This window comes from Anastrepha obliqua, chromosome 3 (genome assembly GCF_027943255.1).
Source record: "Anastrepha obliqua isolate idAnaObli1 chromosome 3, idAnaObli1_1.0, whole genome shotgun sequence".
Classification (NCBI taxonomy): Eukaryota; Metazoa; Arthropoda; class Insecta; order Diptera; family Tephritidae; genus Anastrepha; species Anastrepha obliqua.
The window spans coordinates 301,980-311,618 of record NC_072894.1 but is presented as its reverse complement, the minus strand read 5'-3'; the positions used below and the strand labels follow the sequence as shown (position 1 = coordinate 311,618).

General features: G+C 36.5%; 1 protein-coding gene across 1 annotated transcript in view; it reads right to left on the bottom strand.

The window, feature by feature from the left end:
• The window catches only part of LOC129240557 (general odorant-binding protein 70), a 61,082-nt gene that overhangs the window by 14,865 nt on the left and 36,578 nt on the right, over nucleotides 1-9,639 (bottom strand). The gene's annotated exons all lie outside the window — the stretch shown is intronic.

Here is a 9,639-nt window from a genome sequence, read left to right as displayed (position 1 = left end):
CTAAGAAATTAAACAGTTTTTACAATGGCTCGTCAGTTAGACAAATTTGTGTGGCCGCTTCTGCTGATCCTTCTGTTGAGCGATTGTGCTACTATCCAGCCTGTAAGGCCAACTAAATCAAATGCAGGTCTTGCTTTGCCTTCGCGAAACTCTATTCTCTTGATGGATACTGGCGGAAATTATCGAATTGCAATCGGCAATGAGCAACATAGAGCATTTCACAGAAATGAAGTCACCAAACAATTCCCTTTCGTTGAAAGAGTTGAGCCCTATGTGGTGCAGTATCGAGAGGACACACAAGGCTATCAACCTGAATTGATAGCAACATCAGTAGCATCGGTTGATTCTCCCAATATACCTACTCCAAATTATTCGACAGTTCCAATGGACATTACATCACGATCATCTGCCAAGTTGCTGTATAGTAATAGGTTATCCTTTGGCCAAACACCTACCTTACACACACCTAATGATTTAAACCAGCTTTCACCTCTGAGTACAACTCTTAGTGCCTCTGCAACGTTAGATGGCACTCAACAACAGCCGTCCTTCCAATTTGTACAAAATGCGCTACGTACTATGCAGACGCTTCCCCTCCGTATGTCTTTCAACTCCATGCATGACAACTTGCTGCAATCACCTATGGCGAATACAGCGACAAGCACGGTTGTCGCGGTGAAACCCTCTGCAACACTGTCAATAGGTAGAACAAAATCAGCTGCTGCACAAATCTCTATCGGTAGGTTTGAGGAGATAACTTCAGCATCGCAGTTAAAGTTGCCGCGCCCCCTCATTGAAACATTCCACCCACTTGACCATATCGACCCTGGGCAACGAAGCCACAGCGCTGGTATTGCAATACTCAGAAAAAATTTGAGTAAAATAAATGTATACGACAGGAACAGGAGCAAGACCAAAGACCAGAATGTAGGGGCTAATAGTTTTCTGCGTTTGGATTTGCTGGCACCGCCAAATTTGAGTTTGAATTCACACTTCGCTCCATTGACAAAAATGCCAACACCACAGTTGGTTGTAAGTATGAAACAACTGTCAGGTGGAAGTTATGATTATACTGTAAAGCCGCAATCCTAATAGAAAACGAGTTAAACAATAAATATTAGAAGCATCTAAGTTACTCTAGTTAAATCACAATTGGTAGGACTGGGAAGAAAATAGGTGCAATTAGCAAAGAACTCTTGTAATAAAATAGTTTCTTTACTTGTTTGTTTCTAAGTATGTATGTTAAGGCTTAACTAAATTGTATTAGATGTAATGCCTAAAAGTATGCTAAAGTTTGCTCCCAGTATTTCAGGTACATGCGGAATTTACTTACAATTAACGCATTCATGTACTGGAGAAATTGTATGTACATACTCTATGTGTGTAATGTATTAACATGAACCACTTATGCGCATAGGGTTGGTTCATTTTTTTGTTTATTGAATGATTTAAAATTTCAACTGACTGCTGAGCTTTACAGTTAGTAACATAAGTAAGTATACACCGGACATGTTTTCAATTTTCCCCCAATCGATTCCTTCAAACAACCTAAGTTATAACAAAATTGTGTTTTATTTACATGAATGCAATACAAAAATTATATTTAATCCAAATAATGACAAAATTTTAAAAAGGAACAAAATTATAGCTTTTTATATTAAATTTTATAAAAATTCATGTCTCAAAAAGTAAGTTTACAGTTCATCATATTATTAATTTGTGAAATCAAAAACATAATTAAAATCAAATCCTAGTATTTAGTAGGATAACCATTAGACTTTACAATCGCTTTAAGTCGTAATGGCATTGATTTTACCAAGTTTTCAGTTACAGCTGGTGGTATTTTATTCCATTCCTCTTGAAGGACGTTTTTCAGTTGTTCCTTATTTCTAATCGGAATTTTACGTATTTGCCGCTTTAAATGTTCCTACAAATGTTCGATTGGGACTGTGGCGGTGTTTTCAGCTGTTTTCGCACATTATATAACAGCCACTCTCGTACAATGTGGGATGTGTGCTTGAGGTGATTATCCTGCTGGAAGATAAACGTTCCTCCAAGGCCCAATTTCGTAGCGCTTTCTTTTAAAATATTTTTCAAAATATTTAAGTAACCATATCGGTCCATAATATTTTCGATAAATACCAAGTTTCCAACCACGTTCGCAGCCATACATCCCCAAACCATCACACAGCCCTCTCCATGCTTCACAGTGCCGGTCATATTGTTTAGATCCAGCACTATGCAAAACCCGGCGAATAGTTTGGGTGCTAAATTGTTTTCCAGTCTCATTTTCAACTTCAGATTTCAATTTGGGGACACTCATTTTGGGGTTTGTCCTGATTTTCCGTACGACTAAGCTTTTTTCTCTGGGACTTAAGAGCGGCGGACGCCCACAACGCTCTCTATTAGTGGTGCTTCCCGCAGTTTTATATTTATTCACAATATTTTGAACTGTAGCAAAACTCCTATATATTAAACGACCGATTTCTCGCAATGATTTTGATATTTTATAATCAGTTTTTTTGAATCATCAGAAAGCTCTTTTCCTCTTGGTTCCATCACTAAAAATGTCGCAAAAATTAATCCAAAACGTACTTCCCTAAATTTTTATACTCACTTTGATTATTTCCTTTTAATAGTTTTAACTTTTTTAATCAATGCGTAAAAATAAATGTTATGCTAACTGAACAATCGTTTGCTGTGTACAAACTTTTGTGACATAAATTTCGCTGACATCAAAGACAAAGCAAAGCGTGGATAACGGTACCTAAAATTTACAGCTAAATTAAGGCGCATATGAAAGCTTATCCCAGTACACAATTACCATGTGTAAAATATTTTGATTACATATTAAGGAAAGCGTTAGCGTGAAACAATTCCATAAATCGGGCTCCTGTATACTTATTTATGTTACTAACTGTATATACGGTGGCCGACAGAAGTGTACATACACCTCTCCCTTTCGTTGTTTGCAAAGTACAAACACTTTGCTTAAAAATGTGTTTATGCAATTTCATATAAAATCTTTGTCTAATCGGCTTAACTAAAACAAATCCATTCTTTAACATAAAACAACACAGTTATGCTAAAAAACGCAAAAACAGCGTTGACAAAAGTGTACATACAGAACCGGTTTCCTAGCTTGTACTCTGATATCCTATGTTGTGATAACGGTAAATTCCCGTTTGTCTATTTCTTTCCTTTTCTTATGTTTGTTGCTTTGCTAATATTGATTTTAGTTGCAATTTGAATACTTAAGCATCTAGAATGGCTCCTCAAAAAAAAAATATCAGTTGACGTTAGAAATTTAGTTATTTAGCAAAGGAAAGAAATTAATCATATGACGAAATTTCAAAAATCTTAAACTTAAGTCGTCCAACAGACCAGACCATTGTAAAAAACTTTAAAAATAGTGGTTCCACCGAAAATAAGCCGCGCAGTGGCCGCCCGAGCAAACTATCTTACAGAGACGTCAGCTTGATTCTAACAGAAGTGGACAAAAATCCAAAAGTTTTTGCTCCGAAATTGGCCGAGAATATAGCAAGCTCATCCAACAAGTGTGTTCATCCAAGAACAATTCAAAGAGCACTGAACAAAAACATCTTTCATAGTAGAACACCACGAAAAAAGCCTCTTCTTTCTGAAAAAACCGTAAACTTCGCCTGGAGTTCGACAAAGCACACAGGGAAAAGGGGATGGATTTTTGGCAAAAAGTTTTGTTTACAGATGATCCGAAGTTTAATATATTTGGTAGCGAGGGAAGAGCAAAAGTGTGGAGGAAAAAAAAATACTGCACTGAGTCCGAACAATTTGGTATCAACAGTGAAGCATGGTGGCGACAATGTAATGGTTTGGAGAGCTGTTGCTGCATCTGGAGTTCGAAGATTAGTATTAATTGAAGGTTATATGGATCGTTATAAATACAAATCACTATTGAAAGTCAACTTGAAATCTTCGGTGGATTTGGATCTTGGTACTGTTTGGGTCTTTTAACAGGATAACGATCCAAAGCACATAACACACATTGTGAAGGATTGGCAGCTTTACCTTGCTCCAAGACAATTAAGTACCCCACCGCAAAGCCCAGATTTGAATATTATTGAACATGTCTGAGAAATTTTAAATCGAAAAATTAGAAAAAAATCGATTTCAAGCGCTTCAGTACTCAAAGAACGACTAATAGAAGCTTGGAACAATATAACTGCTGCAGAGTTAATACATTTAGTCCCCTCGACGCCACGACGGCTTCAAGCTGTAATTGATACTAATGGTGGACCAACTAAATACTAAGAAGCAATATTACTTAGAGTTAAGTGAAGTTTTTCACACTGGAATAAGATATTTGTGTACAGTATGTAGAATTTTGTCAACGTTGGTTTTGGGTTTTTTTACCATAGCTTTGCTATTTTATGTTAATGTATGGATTTTTTTTAAGTTTATAATGATTAGAAAAAGGTTTCAAATAAAACTTTGTAAACACACTTTTCTTTCAATCCAATGTAGACTTTTGTCGGTCACTGCACATATGTATACTAAACATACTTAACCTCATCATGTTGGCCTTCTTGCCGCAAAAATGAGGCTTAAATTGTGGTTAAATTCTCCATGGGGAACTAATGGGGAAGCTCTGTATGGAGGATTTGCTGTCCCCCCATCTGCAGGATGAAGGATATGGTACCCATTTAATCACCTGTAGCAACGATATTCCTTAGAACTTTGATAGGGAAGGACGTAAAGGAAGAGGCCCTGACAAAGTGTCAGACAAAGTTTGGGCTGAATTTTTCATCTTCGAATACTCTGTGCAAGAAAAGCGCAAAAGATCGCATGAAGAGGTATTGGCTGCACCCACAACGTCAGAGGTGTTCTTAATCCAAACAACCTATGGAGCCAATAGAGGCCTAAAGAGGTATTTCGCAGCAGTAGAGCAAGAAAGAAAGAAACAAAAACATCTATTAAGAAATCTCCGGTTAGGGGTGGGATAACCTCATCACTGCTGTGGAACCTGGTAGTCAAAAGTCTCCTCCAGGAGCTTAATATTGGATATTGGAGGAGAGATAATTCCATTCGTCGATGATATTGTATTAACTATCTCGGGAAGAGATCTTCCAACAAATTACCCAAGTAGTTAGGCCAGTTCTCTGCTATGGTATTGGATAGTGATGGAACGCCTTTGAGAAGGGTATGAATATTGAAAAGACTAATAACTGTTCAAAGGTTCGTATCTACTACATCATCGAAAGCATTATACCTATGTACCACTCTGGTAGAGTGCGTTAGTATGTAGATTTGCGGGCAAAATATGTCGCTAGTAGTGCGGTTATAATATTGAACACCTTAAGTAAGTGGTCAAACAAAAGATGTGGTAACGGTAAAATCATAATAGGTATTTCGGAGCTTCCCGTCTACAACTACCACAGAGTAGCTCTGTAGCTTTCGGGTCTCCGACTACTTCAGTGTTTTCCAGGCTGAACTGATGTCAATAATTAAGAACGTGGCACTAGTGTGCGTGTAGGTGTGATGCGACACCTGGATATTATGTTTACATTCTCACTGATATTCACAAAATAGTCAACACTCTCTAAGGTAGCTATGAAATGCTGCTCATCTCTTAATAAGATAGCTGAGTCATTTCAACCAAACGTTACATCGAATTGTAGGACAGATGAAGTAGCGAGACTCCGCTCCAAACTTCCGAATGAGTACACAGACAATGACATATGTTTATATAGATATGTAAGCTACTTACTTTGGAATTTGTAAAAATAGCAGGGGAAAGATGGTATAACGAATCCTCCTCTAGAATTGCTCGACAATTGTGGTCTGGCCGACTCTCAAACACTACTAAGACAAAACAAACATAATTCTATCAGACTGATTTCGCTTATACGGATTATTATTATAACTTTCTAATAAGAAGGCATGCCTAGATGATGATCGTGCAGACATAAGCTATCTGGATGAGGAAGATTTTACACCTCCTGTGCCACTGTTCTGCTCTATCCAGATGTATGTATATCCACTAGCTCATTTTTCAATGAGTTCGAAGATCTCAGCACTGTGGAAATCAAAGGTCTTCTAAAAAGATAAGGACAAATTTCCCACGTGACATCACAATGGACTATAGGCCTGAGTGCGCCCTATAGTGCACAAACGCTACAGCCAACCTGACGTACTATACACCCCACAATCACAATTACATTTCAGCGGCCTAATATAAACAAATAAACTGATACTCTTTGTTTCACAATTTTTGGTAGCAGGCAGTGGAAGAACAAAACTGAAATAAAAATCTATTAAAATACTAAAATACTTTTTCTTTAACTTATGCTAAGCTCCTTTTTTGGCACATGTTTTCTCCTCCTTACAAATGCACAGTTGATTTTCTTTTAACGTGTCTTATTTTTACGCAGAGTTTTTTTAGCTCTCCCCCTTTCTCTTTTAAGCGGTTTTTCGTTTTCATCCCGGTTTTTTAAAACATATTTTATTATTATCATGCGCTTGCATGGCACTGATCTAAAAAACAACAATAGAACTGATAGTGTGTGGTTGCTCCTCCTAAACTGTTTGACTTTGATTGAAGTTACTTCGACTGGTCTTAGACAAAGCTGCTTAGCTCGAAAATCATCTTATAGACATATGTTTGGCAAAACTTCGTCGTGACCTTAAAAAAAGTAAAGGAATGCGACCGAGAAGAAGAATAAAAAATAATTGGCACCTACACTTCTGTTAGGTGTTTGGCCCAGCTCCTTCTCCTTCACAAATGGTGGAACCTACAATTTTAAGCCGACTCCGAACGGTAAATGGTTTTTATGACGAGCTTTTTGATAGCAAAAATACACTCGGAGGTTTGTCTGCCGAATGGCGACGCTATTAGAAAACAAATTTTCTATTATTTGATATTCATGCACGGAGATCCGAATCTCCGCACTTCCGAATGGTTGCCACGCGTTTATCCATTCGGCTGAGGCTCTAATTTCTGCGTTTACTAATGGATTATTTTAAGAAATAAGGTATTTTTGCATTTTTTTTGTTAAATATCCATTTCCTGTTCTGTAAGAAAGGACTACATACAGTCTGTCTAATGGAAGCGTTCCAGGCATGGAAGATGATTTGAAGCAGTGCGCCTATGTACGCACCATATGGGTTCAAATATGTCAAGTGTATCCGCAGCAAAATATTTCAAGAAATCGAAGTCGTCATAAATAAGGCATTCGAGGATGTTTACTTGTAGAAGACCTCAAATTCAAATAAAAAAAACCGCTGCTCATTATCACACCGACCGTGGAGGTACCACAACTTGCGCAGAAATTAACACAAAGTATCATTCGAAGATCTGCAGTTAATATAGTTAATTAGTAGTGACTAAAGGTTTTATTGAATATATTGCGTATTATAAATATTATGACCCCATACAATGAAGTCAAAGATTGAACATACATACATAAGTAAAATATGAAGTTTTTCCAATAAACTGTGCTGTTCAAGAATACACTTTCCCAGTGCCCCAGTTAGAATGGTCATATGAAAATACGATATTTTTTTATTTCGAATTTTTTCACTTTTTTTACAGAATTACAACGAATAAAAAAATTTGTACTTTTACGCAGAGATTTTCTGTACCAGTAGACCTCGTTAAACTGAAATTAACTGTGCATTTCTATGTAGATTTCAGCTCTTACTTTTAGTTATTCTAATTATCTTCTTTCAATCAACGATCTTCGTTATCTGCGGACAAGTGCCTCTTTTTCGTTTCATGTTTCACGAGAGTTTCACGTCCCCATACGAACCTGAACCTGCTGAACTTCAGCCTCAATTCTCGTTTGAAACTAATATTATAAGCCAAATTGTTCTTTTCTTTTATAAGTATTTAATAGTTTAAAAAGTAGTAGCAAATATGTGGTTTTACTTTTGTTAAAATTATACTCGTATTTTGACTAAACGCGCGGAAAGTGTTATTTTTGACTAAGTCAGTGTTTATCGTCTGCAAACTGATTTCTTAATAAACGTTATGGATCAATATTCAAAACTAAAAAAACACGATACATACGTAATATATGTGCACATGGGCGCATATACATACATGCAACTTACCCATTAGCATTTTGGAAATTCGAAATAAAAAATTGTTCAACATTAGTTCAATCGAAGAATTTATTGAGTTCAGTATTAGGTTTGACAATTTTTATGCTGGACATGTGCCACTGCGGGCTACAAGGAATGCATGCGAAATAGTTCGTTGTTTATTTTCACAAATATGCGATAGTTTCGCTGATCTGTTTTCAAGCCCCGGGTACTCATAATTTTTACCGTTGCCTTTGCCATTGTATAGTATAGGATAGTAAGTACACCGACATTCGAAATCTTAAAATTTTTTGCAAAATTTGTTTACTTGAGTTTTTTAATACGCGCACGAATGGTTTTAGCCATTTTCACATTTAATTAACCTTGACTCGACTGGGGGTAGCCTAAATATAAATTTTTATTCAGTAAGTTAGTCCGTTGCTTGACAGTTTTGCACAAATGTAGCTAAGTGAACAGTTATTCCATAATGGCGGTGCAGTATTAAGTACATAAATATACAAATTAAATTAAATTTGAGAGAAAAGGGAAAACTCAATTTGGGCTTATAATTTCACTTACATTTGTATGTACGTTATGGGAGCATAAGATTGTGATGAATAAGAAAGGAATTATGTTGATTAAATTTTAGTCGCTACTTGTCAAGTTTCTGGTTTTTAATTGCCATTGTAGAGGCAGATTTCTTTCTGAAGCGGCACACCGATGACGTACAAGTAATGCCTCATCGCCACCTGAGTAGCATATTCTGCTTATAATTTCTTTATTTGAGGCAGCATCTATAAGTATACATATTTAATAATAAGTTAACCGTCTTTTAGCGGTACTGCCAGGCATCTGCAACATCTGCAAGCAATTCACGTCCAAACAAGTGTCATTGCCATGGCTGTACAAGAACCTGTGTTAAAATGTATTGTCTATATTTTTTACTCAATTTTCTACTGTATGCTGGTTGAATATGAATTGAAATGTATTCGTTAGCGATGCAAAATGCTCTATAGTAATTCAAATAACTCCTAAGACGAATGCATCTGAGATTCATAAAGTACAAAGGGTATAGGGTAATTGTTTTGTATTCCCAAATTAGAAGCTACGACAAAAGTATTATTCCCACAAAGTATGCAGCTGTTTGGAGTATAATTGTATAAAAGTCACTGCATTCATCTGATTTACCTTTTTGAAAAACGGTGACCGGTGTTAGTGAGATGGACTACTGACACACTCGGACGCCTTCATATAATATAAAATTTTTGGCTGCGCCTGCACCTTCCGTTTGATTTAAGGCTTTCTAAGCAACTAAAATTCATAATATAGTGGTTGAAGCCGGCATGTACATAGTTGCATTAAAAGCTGCATTAAATAAAATTTATTGTTTGCAATTTTTTATTTAATTCTTGCATTAGGCAGCTGCATCATTTCCTTTATTCCTATTTTTAGTACCATATTTGTTCTCAATTCCGAAGTCGCAAACTCTTACACACAAAGGCATTTCATCAACGGAGGCATTACTGCGGCCTAAAGCCTAAAATTCCGAGCATTTCACTTGTGGTAAATCGAACGCGA